This window comes from Lissotriton vulgaris, chromosome 9, assembly GCF_964263255.1.
Source record: "Lissotriton vulgaris chromosome 9, aLisVul1.2, whole genome shotgun sequence".
Lineage (NCBI taxonomy): Eukaryota > Metazoa > Chordata > Amphibia > Caudata > Salamandridae > Lissotriton > Lissotriton vulgaris.
Window position 1 is genome coordinate 793574107 of NC_141697.1, and position 13810 is coordinate 793587916.

Sequence of the window (13810 nt, forward strand, 5' to 3'; positions counted from 1 at the left end):
AAGGAGCATACTGCGTGGGAACACAAGCATCTATCTCATCCTGGTAGGCCCATACTCTCTTCATTATTCAGCTCACATCCATCATCAATCCTCCCTCTATGCTCATCTGTTGTTGGAGACCATTGTGCTTCCTTTACATTAGCTTACAACAATTGTCTCTGAATGAGCTGTATTTTTGGAATGCTTTGTTCATTAGTCCCATCTGCACTGGCAGTAATATTCTTTCATCAATTGCTGTAACAGCAATAGCATCATCTTTGGATAACTTAGTATTAGCTCCTGTGTATGCTTCACAACATTTTATTATCGCCATCCTGGTGTATAATAATATTGCTTTTAACAAGATCCTTACTAAAGATCATTTTTAATAAGGCGCCCTGCTTCTGTTATGCATCCGTGGTACTTCCACAGCTGGCCACAAATAAGAACTGCAAAGCATAACGTGAGTCAGTTTAAATGTTAACAGTTTTGCCCTTTGACTAGTATTCATGCTTTTGTCACAGCATACAGCTCATCTTATTGGGTAGATGTTCCAAGTGGCAGAGCATCAATTCAGCTATTGCTATAGCATACCCTGCTCTGTAATCAGTGTCTATATCATTCTGCTGGATGAACCATTAGTGTACCACTCTTATAGTCTACCTTTTTTAATGGTGTCTAATCTTGGCGTGGTGTTCTTTTCTACAATCTCAACACCAACTTACTTGGGGGTCTTATCTGTTTCTAAGAGAATGGATCTCATCAGAATAACTTATTACAGGTAATACTTTTGACAAATTAACAGCTGGGCATCTTACATGGTGCCACTATAACCTGTGTGGCTGCTAGCCGAAAAATGTTGTGTCGATCCAGACAGCAACAACTGCACTAAATTAGGCACCTAGACAATACAGGTATAGTCCAACACAATGAGAGCCATCCTCTCCACCATCACAGCTGCTGACCCCTAGTCACTGCAGAAAGCAAAGTCACATAGTTGTGTCCCATAGACATTTCTTTTCCAGCTGTGTCAGCACACCATTGGCAGCATCACTTCTTTTGCAATGTTATTTTGCTCTGAAACAGACATGGAAAGGCAGATTGTAGTCAGGCAGTGCCATGATGGCGCAGTACACAATGTCTCTTTCAATTTCTTGAAACAGTTTGCAAGTTCATTTTGTAACAGTCACTGCAGCTGCATTCATTATCCATTGGTGGCAGCAGTTCATTATCCCCAGGAAGGACATCATTCCTTTCCCGGTGGGCAGGAGCTGATTGCCATGAAACAATTTTATACTGTCAGGTGATATACGGCGTGTACCTTGGAATATCTCAAAACCCAGGTAAGTCATCTCATTTTGGCAGCACTGGCATTTTGACAATGAGTCTTCTCTTCTCTCCTGGAGGTAGTTTAGCAGAGCTACAGTGTCTTTTGTCACAGGCTTTCACAGGCCTCAAGTGATGGAGATGTCACAAGGAGCTTCTTAGCTTACTGCAAGACAATGTACCGTCTTCCAGGCATAGGTGGCCCAAATCTCTCTTTACTGCCTGCTGGGACTCACAGTGAACATAGTGTATTTGGTATCTCAATATGATGGCAAACAGGTTTCCACCCAGTGGATGGACTACTATGTTAAAACCCACTGAGGAGAGAAAAATACTCTGCCTCTACAGGTATACATAATAATATCGTACTGGTGTCAGGCACAACAGGCTCTAAGGGAACCACAAGTTCAAAAGGTAAATCACTTTATGGGGACAGCATGTTTTCACCAGCCTATCTTTTTAGAATCTTATTTATTTTAAATATCACTTTATGGTGAGGGCATTTTTCCAAACCTCTCCATTCCCTAGATCAATAACCTTATTGTTAGCTATGTGTACATCCATCCATTTCCTTTTCATATGTAACAAATTGCAGTCTAACAGCATCATTCATAATCTCTCAACACATCTACACGTGCTCTACAGGGGGTGCATACAACAAAGAATCCTTACTGAAGCTGCAAGCAGCAAGTGCCCTGTTCTAACCTATCATTAGGTATTTGTGAGTAAATTCCATTTATAAAAAATATGTGTATATATATATATATATAATAATATATATATATATATATATATACATAAATAAATATATATATATATATATATATATATATATATATATATATATATATATATATATATATATATATATCCTGTTGCAAAATTATATTTATTTATATTAAAGTTGTGAAATGTATCCCTTTATCTCCCACGTTAGTGGAAACACCTTCCACTACTGTGGAACCATATATTCTCCTTGGGCATGTCTGATATCTTCATCCTTATACACTGTGCAAGAATAAAACTGATACCATACTCTTATCTACTCTCTGGTATCTACGCTGCACCCCTTGCTAATGTTATTCAGTGGAATAAACCCACCCTGTATATCTCCTGCAAAGTTATTATTTCACAAAAAACAGTTATATCCCCATCTGCTCCTAAAACAATGCAATTTATCCTTTAGCTAATGGTACCTAAACAGATCTTTGGTGTCCAATGTGGTTCCAGGAAGGCTAATGTGATATCCCTAGTATTATTACCATGAATTGAGATTTAATTTGGACCCTAATTTCTCAAAGCACATTATAGATTTAGACATCATTAGAGCAAAATTTACATTTACCTGTAGTGTGGTAACACAAATGTTAGAATCAGGATATTTAATTAATATAAAGGAATTGTAAGTTGTTTAAACTACTCTTCAACATTACAAGCAGGTATTATATCTATGTTTTTTCTTTTAGAACAAATTGCACTGGAGTCTGCATTTGCTTAACACTTGTTATTTGCTGTAGGAAAAAATAGAAACAAATCTGCTGAAAAGGAATATATTCCCCCTTCAATCAAACACAGCCCTGTAAACACACACAGTGGCTTAACGTCAGATATAAATGCTCAAAACTCCCTGCGTGGACAGACTTTACATTACTTGCACAGGACTGCAGAAACTTCTAAAATTATTTCTCTTAATAAAAGCACCTACAGTAGGAAAATCCCAAACTGCTAATTTTTCAGGCATTCTAGTGGGTACATTTTCTTCATGAATGTTTGCTAAGGGACACATGGGCATTTTCCCTGCGTTCTACTTTTGAGTTTGAGTTGGAGTTTAAAGCATTTATAGAGCGCACGTTCACCTGGCAGTTTCATGGCTCTGTGGTGTACTGAACCTCGGAGGACAGGAAGATTGGGAGGGAGGCAGAGAATAGGGTAGTTATAATGGTAAGGCTTGTGAGAAAAGAAAAGTTTTTAGCGCCTTTCGGAAGTGAGAATATTGAGTGGAAGATCTGAGGTGGGCAGGGAGAGAGTTCCAAAAGGCAGGGGCAAGTGTGGAGAATTTCGTGCCCTCCCACTTTGTGCGCCTAAAGCGGGGAACTGTCAACAATTGTTGGGAGGATGAGCGCAGTTCCCTGGTGGGGGCGTAGGCTTTGATTTCCGAGGATATGAAGGCAGGGGCTGCGCCGACCCGGGCCTGAAAAGTGATACATCCCATCTTGAACTGAGCTCGTTCTCGGATAGGGAGCCAGTGCAAGGACTTGAGGAGCGGGGTGACATGGTGGAATTTGGCCAGGTTATACACCAGGCGGGCAGCCTGGTTTTGGACCAGCTGTAATCGCCGCATACTGTAAGCGGGCATGCCAAAGTATAGAGCGTTGCCATAGTCTAGACGAGAGATTACCATCGCCAGGACAATGAGTTTTAAGGCAGAGAAAGAAAAGAAACGGGAAACCCTACGGATGGTGCGGAGTGAAAGAAAAGAAGAGGACACCACTAGACTAACCTGGGAGTGCAGAGTGAGTTGGCCGTTCAGCTTAATCCCGAGTGTTTTCACAGAGGTAGATGGGGAGGTGGGGGGACCTAGGGAGGGGGGCCAGAAGAGAGAGGTCCAGGGACTGGAGCAACCACCTGTCAAAACCAGCTCAGTTTTGTCTAGGTTTAACTTCAGGTTTCAACTTTCATGATCCAAACTATGCTACATCAGCTCTAATAAGCACGTTCAGCTTATTTACACAGACTAGCTAATAAAGCAATGCAGACTACTCATCCTCTCATTAAAACATCAGACAGGATGGGCAGTAACATAGCATATATATATTCATTTTATTAATGTTAACACTTTTTAAAACAGTATTACTGAATAGCCAATTAAATGTCTCGTGGCTATTTCATAGACAGTTGAGACAGGCTCAAAAGAGATTGAGAAAAAAAGAGAGACCAAACATATCTTTTCATACACTTAAGAAAGCAAATAGCGGGGGAGGAGCCAAGCTAGCGACCGTAATGGCAGCTTAGGCTCTCAGCTCTGCCGACCTTCTTGTCCTGCACACTCATCCTGCAACTTATCCTGAACCCAAGCCACAACTTTGTTACGGAGAAATGATGCTGCCTACGGTAGTGTGCTTCCGAGATTTCTACCAGCTGTAGAACCGGAGAAATGTCCTCGCTCAGTCTCCGGCCCGAACAGCCATGGAACCGGGGCTTTGGGTGAGTGGGACGGCCAGCCCCTGACGCAACCACAGCGGCCATCTGCTGCGGGGAGGAGTCGGCCTGCCGGAACGAGTCGATTGAATTAATCACCTTTGCCGCAACTATCCAGCTCACCTAGCAGGTCGAGTGCTTGCGTAACACCGTGGACCCGGGTGCTCATATTTCATCTTTTTCCTGCCCGTGTGCCTCTCGGACATTCTTTCTCTTTCTCCTGATGTTATTGTGGGCGACATTTTGGGCATCACGTGAGCTATGCTTAGGCACTGAGGGCTCTAGTTGGTGATAGCCGTCCTGGCGCTTGTCGAGTCCGCTTCCACGGTAATGTATACAATGCCATGGAGTCTGCCACTCCTTTGGTCACGACTCAACCGTATTTATGTAGGCGGCAGGATGGTGACCGGCTGGACGCTCGGGAGAGCAACGTCCTATCTACTGAATCGCAGCCTGCCGGGGAGCTACCTGTGAGGAGGAGCGCTGCGGCTCATGACTACGGGGCAACGCCAGGGATCGGGGATGTTATGGCGGCTCTTGATGCCCTACGTGTCGCCCTGGATTGCACCGCCCGCGACCTGGGGAGAAGATTGGACGCCATGACTCACGTTGCGGGACGCGCTATACGGGATTGTTCTCGGGTGCAGGGCACTGGGCCACACCCTGCACCCGAGCGGAGTGTATTGATTGCTCCGGCGGACATGGTGATGCTGGAGGACCAGTACCACACAACAGCTACTGGGCTGATTGCTGCCGGTAAGGAGGGGTCCGGGGGTTTTGGACCTGCACCGTGGGTGGAGATTCGGCTCCGGATGCTGCTTCCGACATTCCAGCTGTGGATCGATGGGGTGGCCCTCCCTCTTCTCCCGGAATTGGTATTACTGAGCCAGATAACAGGCATTGGGGACTTACGGTCGTGCATGGAACTTTCCCACACTGACTTTGACTACACACTGTTGTTTCCAGCCGGCTTTGATGGGCAGTCACACGGATTATCCTGGTCACCCTGGTCTCCCAAACCACCTAAAATGGCGGCTGGCCAGCTGAACTCTGTATGTACACTTGATCGCACGGGCCAGGGCTGAGGATGTTTCGGTGCTTTCTGGTGTTTGTTTGGCTGGTGACAAAGTGGGACACGCATTATAACGATTTGCATTACTATATGTTAATTGACTATTATTCCCGAGATTGATGACTACCGGGAGGGGGCTTGTAGTTTGCAGGAGGGAGAGACCGAGAGCCTGTTCAACGGCTCTCCTACACGATTCTTTTTCTCCCATTTCCTTTTCTACTTCTGTGTAGGTTTGACAGTCCGGGGCTCGGGGGGTCGGTGGCTGGGAGCTCGTATAGTGATTTCTTCTCCTCCTCCGTCTTCATTATTTCTCTTCTTGCTATATTTCGGGTCTCCTATTTTGGGCGACAGGCACACTGCTGGGGGGGGGGGGTAGGCCGTGGCCTTCTGCAGGGGTGCAGGGTGGGGGGTGGGGGTTATTTTCTTCTTTTAATTTCTTTTGTTTCCTCATTGGTTCTATGGCCCTTTTTTTCTCTTTTCTGTGGTGGTGTTATAGTCTCCTGTGGGTCTTGCAGTGTATCCAGCTTCGAGGGATGGGGCGCTGATTTGCTCTTATATGAGATTGTGTTGACGTTTATCCTGATTGTATACTTCATCTTCATCACTCCTACTGTGATTGCATTGCTTGTTGACCTTCCGCTTTATGTTTGCTACTGGTAGGACCAGGTATGATCGTATGGTATTGATCCTGTTACTTTGATATTATAAAATGAACCTTCTTTGATCCTGATTGTCTACAAGCACACCTGAACACATGCTATATCCTGAACCTTTGTTCGCCAAAAAAAAAAAGAAAGCAAATAGCATATTTAAGCTATTTAAACATGAATACCCACCCAGCATTTCCCTTAGCATGAGTGCATAAAGTTCTTTCTTTAGAGCAAACTTCTCATTTTCTCTCCCTGCTGCCATCTCCCCTTTAAAACAATTTCAGAGGTCAAAATGTCAAAGTCAACTCTTGCTGCGAGCCCTGGTAGTCTTCTAAATGTGGTACTCAACCTTTTAACCCATTAGCAGCTGGCTGTCCCATTGTGTGTTATTTGTTGAACAAACTTCTCCAGAAGCAAGACTGAGGGTCCGTGACTCCGTGGTATCTCTCAAGAAGACTGACTGAAAATCTTTCCTGCTTCATGCTTGTGTGCTTATAATTTGAAAGGTATGGTACACTTTTATTATGTATTTATTTCTTGTGCACTGTGCGTGCTAGCATAAAAAAATTGGCAAACAAATTCAGCCTTCTGAATGGCACCATAGGGCGCCCAGAATTCTTGTGCATCATAAACGCTTGCAATGTAATTGTCATGTGTGTACGGCTACTTATTGGATAACTTTGTAAGTGCCCTAATATTCAGTAATACTGTCATTGGTAGAGAAACTTAATATTCACCCTTTTAATTTGGTGTAAGCACAAAAGCTTTTACTGAAACATAGAACATTTTTTTCACCCTTTAGAAATAATTAATTATTTACTATGAGATCCACAAATATGGAAAAGCAGGATAGGTAGTCCCGACTTGTATTCTTTCTGTTTTATCCAAAATAATCAACTTCTATTTTAAAGTTTCAAGAGTGCAGCAACAATTTGCATCTATTTTATATATGTGTAATATCCTAGTTTTGTAAAACCACACAAATTCGTTTTTATCTGTGAGGCCTACTTTTTTCAACGTAGTGCCTTTTCCTAGGAACAGTCATTAAAATTTTTCATGTAACAATTAATTTTAAAGACACACTGAGAAAACCAGGTCCGTCTCTACCAAATCACTCCCCCGCACCCCTACAAATCAATTTCTGCTGACCTTTTCTTCCCTTTTTGACACGGCCTGCGTTAACAGCTGCCAAGAAGCCTCAGATTCTGACTGCACCACTGATGGTAGTTCCAGTATAAATTTGTACACACATTTTAAAGTTTAGTCAAATGAGGCTATGTATAATGATCCCAGAATGCTCTCTTATTATATTCAAATATTTGCAGATGCTTGAAAGCAAGTGATGGCCTGAAATTGACTAGTTTAGGCATGGCTTTTTTGTAAACCCATATCAGTATTGGAGCTGCTGAGCATTCACTATTCTAACAAGCATTGGCAAAAGCAAAAATCGTTTTTGGTCTCAAAAATTACACATTGCCACAGGAATTCTGTGCACTGTACAAAACTACTTTGTGGGTCAATATGCTCCTTGTGCAAGAGCAGAATACAGACACTCACAGTGATGCCAGCTGATAGAGAAAGAGAGTGACAGGCATAATTTTAATATACACAAAAAGTCATGGCTAACGCCAGGCCTAATTAGAAGCCCACTTATGAAACAAAGTCTCAAAAAGTGCATCCATGGTGTATATCCTTGCATGTATAGGCCAAGAAATAGTACTCCTAGAAAACATTTGTGAACTGCATTTTTCCATGAGCAAATCTGCATGTGTAGATTTGCTCATGTGAAAATCTAAATATTTCCAAGTTCACTTTTCCTCCATCGACTTTTTCCTAACCTTGGAAGAAGTTTTACGTCTGCCACCTGTCAAGAGTAAATTTCCAACCCCTATCATTATGAGAATATTTGAGAAGAATTGGTACAAACTCGTAAACACGCAAGTCACTAGGTTTGCACATACTCAAAAGGGCATTCCAACCCTACTTTGTAACTCCTTCAGTGTCTATAGTACTTAACATATTTTCTATACTTCATATTCTTACCTTCATTTAAATTTTTCTCTCCTGACGTTGTTTTTTTAAACAGCTTTCTAGTGCGCTTACCACGATTTTCATCTGAGATCCTGTCTTGTGATGTCTGCTTTGTACTTACAATGTGCGCTTACCCTGAAAGATAAATTCAAAATATCTCCTGAAAAGGAAAAATGTTAGGGCAATTTCCCTATCTCATGCACTTATGCGCCTAATTCTTTTTTTAATATAAATTATGAAACATATTCAGTACTGAAGATCAATAACCTATTCAAATGCAGTCATTCATCCAAGACATTACTATGCATATTTCAAAATTATTCCCTGTGTTCTGTTGCAACCAGCAAATCAGAAGCTCCACTCACTATATTCTGGGAGGGTTTCTTTTTTTTGTGTGGGTAAAATCAATACCCCCTCCGAGCATAGGGTCTCCTGAAATGGATTTTATAAAACTCCCAAAGAGTCTAGCCATTTGTCAATATTTATTGACATAAAGTAACTTAGGGGCATATTATCAAGGACAGACGATACATTATTGCCGCTTTTATCGTCAGGAAACTGCCGATAAAGCGGCGATAATGGCCTTGATAATATGCTCTATGAATTCCAATCGAAGCCCATGTTAGATGTGAACACATCTAACATGGGCTTCGATTGGAATTCATAGAGTATATCATCAAGGCCATTATCACTGCGTTAACGGCAGTTTCCTGCCGATAAAAGCGGCGATAATGTATCACCTGTCCTTGATAATATGCCCCATAGTTACTTATCAGTCACCTGCTTCACTACTCCTTATCTGTGTAGGTGCACATAAATTATTCTCTAACCCAGGCTCTCCTGCAGTGTATCCACATATCAATTAGTTTATTGATACAGAGAATATTTATAAAAACATTCTCTACAGTCCCCTGTCTATTTTAGAAGCCAGTCAATGCCCCTTTTATTAATACTATGTGTTAAATACATATTTGAAAGACTGAAAGGTCACTTGCAGCAAGGCTAGTTAGTTATTTAGCTTACATCTTACATACTAACTGGTGACATCACAGTCCTCCAACATGTTCCACATTAAGAAATGGAGACACGGACTACGACTCCCAAAAGGCCCGTGGGCCACGCCCTCATAGGCGGGAAGAAGTTTAAAAGTACGAGGTGTCTTGAGACGCTGTTCAAACTTGCCAGCTCACAAAGCCACTGACGAAGAGGTAGACACTCGAAACGCGTTTGGCTGGGACACATGGTGTATTGTTTTACTTGGCTAAGGATGTGCTGCGTGCAGGCTGCTGTCTGAGAATAAATCTGCTGCCTTTCAATTGGACTCCTTCTGGTTCTTTCCGCATGTTGGGAACTGCAAGCTTTGGATTGATTACGGCCTGCCAGGGTCGGGGGAAGAGCCGACTGCCTTCTGTAGCGGGGCCGCAGCAGCGTCATGGATGTTGTTCACGAGCGGCAGGAGTGAGAGCATGCACCCAAGCAGTAAGGTGCCTGTTCACAGCGGCAAACGGCAGCATCAAAGTGAAGCGGCAACCCTTAGTCAATGACACCTACACTGATAGACAATTGACATTTTGCAGCGCACCCACTGGGGTAACATGGAGACACAGACTACGACTCCCAAAAGGCCCGTGGGCCACGCCCTCATAGGCGGGAAGAAGTTTAAAAGTACGAGGTGTCTTGAGACGCTGTTCAAACTTGCCAGCTCACAAAGCCACTGACGAAGAGGTAGACACTCGAAACGCGTTTGGCTGGGATACATGGTGTATTGTTTTACTTGGCTAAGGATGTGCTGCGTGCAGGCTGCTGTCTGAGAATACATCTGCTGCCTTTCAATTGGACTCCTTCTGGTTCTTTCCGCATGTTGGGAACTGCAAGCTTTGGATTGATTACGGCCTGCCAGGGTCGGGGGAAGAGCCGACTGCCTTCTGTAGCGGGGCCGCAGCAGCGTCATGGATGTTGTTCACGAGCGGCAGGAGTGAGAGCATGCACCCAAGCAGTAAGGTGCCTGTTCACAGCGGCAAACGGCAGCATCAAAGCGAAGCGGCAACCCTTAGTCAATGACACCTACATTGATAGACAATTGACATTTTGCAGCGCACCCACTGGGGTAACATGGAGACACGGACTACGACTCCCAAAAGGCCCGTGGGCCACGCCCTCATAGGCGGGAAGAAGTTTAAAAGTACGAGGTGTCTTGAGACGCTGTTCAAACTTGCCAGCTCACAAAGCCACTGACGAAGAGGTAGACACTCGAAATGCGTTTGGCTGGGATACATGGTGTATTGTTTTACTTGGCTAAGGATGTGCTGCGTGCAGGCTGCTGTCTGAGAATAAATCTGCTGCCTTTCAATTGGACTCCTTCTGGTTCTTTCCGCATGTTGGGAACTGCAAGCTTTGGATGGATATATATATATATATATATATATATATATATATATATATATATATATATATATATATATATATATATATATATATATATATATAAAGGAAACAGTTACATATCTTTGGATGGCATTACACAGTGTTTGCATACAATGCTTGTATTGTCACATTGATACATCTTGATGAGATCAGTATTATATCAGCAGGCTGTTGTGATACCAGCAGTAAGTGTCGAACAAATATTTTCTCTGTGCAATGCATAGTGCTACAGTGACACTTTAGTCACTCAGTTCCTGGGCACTTTTTGCAAGTGTCAGTAATTTAGAGGTACACAGTGAGCGGTCATCTGCTTCTCCTCCTGGTCCGCAGTCGTCTTGTTCAGGGGCAGTGTCACAGAGCTGCCCTGCGTTGTCCTCTTCGGTCTATTTTTCTGCAGGTGCAGACCATCATGTGTACTTCACTCAACAGCATCAGTAGATGTAGATGTTGTGTCGCTCTGACACTTTATGATGGGCCCTCATGGATCGTGGAAATGGTCTGGTCTGTCCTCTTCTTGACAGCTGTGTTGCTCAGGTCCTCTGGTGACAGATGGTCATCACTTTCTAGTACCGTCCTCTCAGGCGCTGGGGCGCTGCCTTGCATCTTCTCCCCTCAATCCATTCATAGCGTTGGTTCACCGTCTGTGGTCCAGTCCACCTAGTACTAAAAGAAACAGCTTTTATTTTTCTCGCAATGACCATGTATCCATAATCACTTTAGAAGTCTTTGCCACATTGCAGGCAGTCCTAAATTCAGAGCACCAGGCCCTTTCAGGAATGTTCCATCAATTGCTTTTACTAATAATTTATTTATTTATTTTTACCTTCATTTTGGAGTTCATTTACTCCTCCTGGCCTCAAGTTGGAGGGTGGTATGGGGTATGTATGTTATACTTTATTCCCAAAACCAACCTCTTCAGCATAAATGTAGTCACTAAGTGATCTCCTTTTATCGCTATTTATGCCCTGGTGGGTCCCTAGCCTTGGTGAGATGGCTTTACTGAAGTACTGTGCCTCAGTTGCTGCATTATTCTTCCCTGTTGGATACACCTCCATTCATTTTGAAAACATATTCTCCCACACCAGCAAATATTTAAATCCATTCACTGGGAAGCAACATGCATCTGCGCATTCATCCTCCCTTGTACAATATCAGAGAGTCCCTGATCCAGTCTTGTAAGGGAAAGAAACATACTGCGTGGGGACACAAGCATCTATCTCATCCTGGTAGGCCCATACTCTCTTCATTATTCAGCACACATCCATCATCAATCCTCCCTCTATGTTCATCTGTTGTTGGAGACCATTGTGCTTCCTTTACATTAGCTTACAACAATTGTCTCTGAATGAGCTGTATTTTTGGAATGCTTTGTTCATTAGTCCCATCTGCACTGGCAGTAACATTCTTTCATTTAATGCTGTGTCAGCAATAGCATCATCTTTGGCTAACTTAGTATTAGCTCCTGTGTATGCTGCACATCATTTTATTACCACCATCCTGGTGTAAAATAATATTGCTTTTCCCAAGATCCTTACTAAAGGATCATTTTTAATAAGGCGCCCTGCTTCTGTTATGCATCCGTGGTACTTCCACAGCTGGCCACAAATAAGAACTGCAAAGCATAATGTGAGTCAGTTTAAATGTTAACAGTTTTGCCCTTTGACTAGTATTCATGCTTTTGTCACAGCATACAGCTCATCTTATTGGGTAGATGTTCCAAGTGGCAGAGCTGCACTTCAGCTATTGCTATAGCATACCCTGCTCTGTAATCAGTGTCTATATCCTTCTGCTGGATGAACCATTAGTGTACCACTCTTATAGTCTACCTTTTTTAATGGTGTCTAATCTTGGCGTGGTGTTCTTTTCTACAATCTCAACACCAACTTACTTGGGGGTCTTATCTGTTTCTAAGAGAATGGATCTCATCAGAATAACCTATTACAGGTAATACTTTTGACAAATTAACAGGTGGGCATCTTACATGGTGCCATTATAACCTGTGTGGCTGCTAGCAGAAAAATGTTGTGTCGATCCAGACAGCAACAACTGTACTAAATTAGGCACCTAGACAATACAGGTATAGTCCAACACAATGAGAGCCATCCTCTCCACCATCACAGCTGCTGACCCCTAGTCACTGCAGAAAGCAAAGTCACATAGTTGTGTCCCATAGACATTTCGTTTCCAGCTGTGTCAGCACACCATTGGCAGCATCACTTCTTTTGCAATGTTATTTTGCTCTGAAACAGACATGAAAAGGCAGATTGTAGTCAGGCAGTGCCATGATGGCGCAGTACACAATGTCTCTTTCAATTTCTTGAAACAGTTTGCAAGTTCATTTTGTAACAGTCATAGCATCTGCATTCATTATCCATTGGTGGCAGCAGTTCATTATCCCCAGGAAGGACATCATTCCTTTCCCGGTGGGCAGGAGCTGATTGCCATGAAACAATTTTATACTGTCAGGTGATATACGGCGTGTACCTTGGAATATCTCAAAACCCAGGTAAGTCATCTCATTTTGGCAGCACTGGCATTTTGACAATGAGTCTTCTCTTCTCTCCTGGAGGTAGTTCAGCAGAGCTACAGTGTCTTTTGTCACAGGCTTTCACAGGCCTCAAGTGATGGAGATGTCACAAGGAGCTTATTAGCTTACTGCAAGACAATGTACCGCCTTCCAGGCATAGGTGGCCCAAGTCTCTCTTTACTGCCTGCTGGGACTCACAGTGAACATAGTGTAGTTGGTATCTCAGTATGATGGCAAACAGGTTTCCACCCAGTGGATGGACTACTATGCTAAAACCAAAACCCACTGAGGAGAGAAAAATACTCTGCCTCTACAGGTATACATAATAATATCGTACTGGTGTCAGGCACAACAGGCTCTAAGGGAACCACAAGTTCAAAAGGTAAATCACTTTATGGGGACAGCCTGTTTTCACCAGCCTCTCTTTTTAGAATCTTATTTATTTTAAATATCACTTTATGGTGAGGGCATTTTTCCAAACCTCTCCATTCCCTTGATCAATAACCTTATTGTTAGCTATGTGTACATCCATCCATTTTCTTTTCATATATAACAAATTGCAGTCTAACAGCATCATTCATAATCTCTCAACACATCCACACG